Below are 3,978 nucleotides of genomic sequence, written 5' to 3'. Positions count from 1 at the left end.
ATTAAAGTGACAAATATTTGGACTTCATTATCACAAGTTGAGCCAAAAATGATATCATCCACATATATTTGGGCAACAAAAATTCCTTTGTCAATATGTTTAATGAATAGAGTGCTATCTGCAGTACCTCGAGTGAAGCCATGAGAGATGAGAAATGAGGTGAGTCTATCATACCACGCACGTGGGGTCTGTTTCAGTCCATATAAGGCTTTATTGAGCTTGTACACATGGTGTGGATGATGTGGATCTTCAAACCCCTGTGGTTGTTTGACATAGACTTCCTCTTGAATTACCCCATTGAGAAATGCACTCTTGACGTCCATTTGAAAGAGTTTGATCTTCAAAAAGCATGCAATGATAAGAAGTAGCCGAATGGATTCTAATCGAGCCACGTGTGCAAATGTTTCATCAAAGTCGATGCCTTCGACCTGACTATATCCTTAAGCCACAAGTCGTGCTTTATTTCGAGTCACTGTCCCAAATTCATCAGACTTGTTTTTAAACAACCATTTTGTCCCTATAACATTTGCACCATCTGGTCGAGGGACCATTATCCAGACACCCAGTCTCTTGAAATTTCCCATTTCATCCTGCATGGCAGCCAACCAGAACTCATCTAACAATGCATCTCAAACACTTTTGGGCTCAATCTGTGACAGATAGCAGGCAAAGGCTAACAAATTCTGCAGTTTACGTCTAGTGACCATGGTATCATTCGGATTTCCTATGACAGTGGCCTGAGGATGAGCTTTCTCAACCCAGGATGGGGGCCCGTTTTTATGTACTTTGACCTGTTGGGGTTCGTTGGTCAGGGCACTATCAACTTCATTTCCTCTTCCTGGACCACTGGCACTGGCTTGATTGTCACCTGATATGCCTGATGCTGTATTTAGAGACTCTGTAGAAGTGTCAGGGTACACTTGAGGCTGTCTAGTGAGGACTGGTCTAGAGCCTGAGAGAACAGGAGAGTCATCTTCGATTCACACATCTTCATGTCCTTCTAAATCATCAAATTTTACATTCATTGATTCAACTACAGAGAGAGTCTGTTTGTTGAATACTCTGTAAGCCCGACTGTTGGTGGAGTACCCCAGAAATGTTCCTTCATCACTCCTGGGATCAAACTTGGTCAAGTGATCCCGATCGTTCAGGACATAACACGTACATCCAAAAATATGCATGTGGCTCACGTTAGGAGGTCTTCCTTTCCATAGCTCATAGGCAGTTTGAGAGGTACCAGTGCGAAGATGAACTCTATTGCACACGTAGCAGGCAGTATTGACAGCTTCAGCCCAAAATCGTTTTGAAATATCTTTGGCCTGCATCATGACCCGAGCCATTTCCTGTAGAGTTCTATTTTTTCGTTCAACAACTCCATTCTGCTGAGGAGTTTTTGGGGCTGAAAACTCGTGGTGAATTCCCATGCCATTACAGAACTCTGAGAATATGGAATTTTCGAACTCTTTTCCATGGTCACTTCTTAGTCGAAAAACTTTTCCAACTTTGGAGTCTTTCTCAGTTTGCAATCTCAGTATCAAGGCAGAGAATGATCCAAATGTGTCAGACTTGTCTCTAAGAAATTAAACCCAGGTAAACCGAGAGTAGTCATCCACCAAGACCATTACATATCTTTTCCCACTGATACTTTCATTCTGCATTGGCCCCATTAAGTCAACATGCATGAGTTCCAACACACGAGAGGTGAGAAGTCTATTAATTGTGGGATGAGATGCCTTATGCTGTTTTCCAATCTGACATGGACCACATACTCTCTCCTTGGAAACTTTCATGTCAGGAATTCCCTTTACAGCTTGAAGCTTCACCAATCTTTGGAGATCTCTGTAGTTCAAGTGTCCCAGCCTGTAGTGCCATAAGTCAGGTTTGTCCAAGAAGGTCCTGTTGCACACTATGGTATTGCATACAGCATAGCACTGGTCTACAGTTCTGTTTCCTGTTAAGACAACACACCCATCAGATGAAACTAAACATTGAGTTTTAGTGAAACTTACAGAGAGATTGTCGTCACACAATTGACCGATGCTGATGAGATTTGCTTTGAGTCCTCTCACATATAAGACATTAGTCAGTTGAGCTGCTCCATTCACATTTACATCACCTCTCCCAGCAATCTGTCCTTTGTTGCCATCCCCAAAAGTGACAGATCCCCCTTTTTCATCTTTGAAGTTAACTAGCAATTTCTTATTTCCAGTCATGTGACGCGAACATCCACTGTCGAAGTACCACTGTCCTTCAACAAAGGCAGACAGAGATAGTTTTGCAACCAAACCAACATCAGGATTTGGTTTGGACTTTATTTTCCATTCTCGACGAGGTTTGCGTCCATGTGACTTATTTGGTGGAGGGAAACTATTTGGTCGATTGATCATGGCTTTCAAGTAGTTCTGCAATTTGTAACACTTAGGTCGAATGTGACCTCTCCTATTACAGAAATGACATGTAGGAATGAAATTGTCATTCTGTGGGAGGTTGTCAGCATCAGTCCTCCTTCCTTCAAATTTGAGTTTGATGGGTCCAGTTGGAACCTGTCTCCTCTCAGATGAGTCAGATTCGTCAATGGTGATTGAGGTGTCAGGAGACCCATCTTCCTTCTTTGATGAATTGACATTGGAGGGTAAGGAATGCTCAACAGACAAGTCATTCCCTTGCTTATATAGCATCTTATATCCTAATGAAGTTCGATCACCATAGGGCTTCTGAAGCTGTAGGGTTTGATTGATGGCAGGCGTTCTGGGGAATGAACTGTAAAGCTTGCTTGGTTCGGATTAGATCAGCTGTGAGTTTGTAGATCTCATTCTCCTTTTCATCAAGAAGTCGGTTGAGATTTTTGACAGAGTCTTCTAACTTTCCTTTTTCAGTCTCCACTTGCTCTAGGGAGTTCTTTAGGGCACGAATCTGTTTAGTCATGTACTCCCATTGTGCAAACATTTCTTCATAAGCATGTTGACGACCTGTGCTGTCTGCTTCTGATGAGGTGGAGACTGTATCATCTTCAGATTCAACTGGATTACAGCTTTGGGCCATGAATGCAAGTACCTGCTTTTCCTCATCTGATCCTTCACTGGCTGTGGAGTTCTTTTTGTTGGGTTTTATGCCCTAAATAAAACTCATTTCAATATAATCAGATTTACTTATTAATATAGATCAGAAATAACATTTAATGTTGCATGGTTCACATGATTTATTTCATGATTATATGTACATAATGTATAAATTCATCTGAAACCCTTTTCACATACTTGATCCTGTTTATTGTGCCGTCAACACATTGGAAAGTAAACATGACTATGTGAATAAAGTTTCCTAGATTTATCAGACACAGGGTTTTACTGATATGATAATCTACAACAAGAGTTTACTTGTATTTGGAGAAATACTATGTTCTTTCCAGAACATTGGTTAAAGTAAAGCTCAGGTTGGATGCATGGAGTATGCATCGGAAGGGACCGATATTGAACTTTGACTTAGATTTATTAAACTTACCGTAATATCTATTCAAGTCAATATCGCCTAGTTGATCCTAGATCAAATGATCTTAATCCTGATATGATTAGGCTCAATCTTGAAAGGCTATTCGTGTTCTTTGATTTGTTAGTTAAGCCTACTTTTAGGTCAGGGTGATACGTACATTTTGGGAACACGGTAGTGCAATTGAGTGGGAGCGCTAGCATAAACATGGAATCTATAGCTTCTATCTGGCAAATAGTAAGCAAAGGATGATCTCCTTCGAGCTTGACCAAACGAACATAAATGGTGGAGTACTCATTTCACATTAGCTGAAATATCATTTATACGGGGTCAAGTGTTTTAAGGAATAAATACATTGTAGGGTGTAACGGTAATTTAATCCCTTTACAAAGGTAGATCATTCATATAGAGGATCATTGATCACATTAGGATTATAACAATGGATAACTAATGATGTGTCTATATGGTGGAACATATAGAGCATTCTATATA

The sequence above is a fragment of the Cannabis sativa genome, chromosome 2, assembly GCF_029168945.1.
Source record: "Cannabis sativa cultivar Pink pepper isolate KNU-18-1 chromosome 2, ASM2916894v1, whole genome shotgun sequence".
In the NCBI taxonomy this organism is placed as follows: domain Eukaryota; kingdom Viridiplantae; phylum Streptophyta; class Magnoliopsida; order Rosales; family Cannabaceae; genus Cannabis; species Cannabis sativa.
This window is presented reverse-complemented; position numbering follows the sequence as displayed.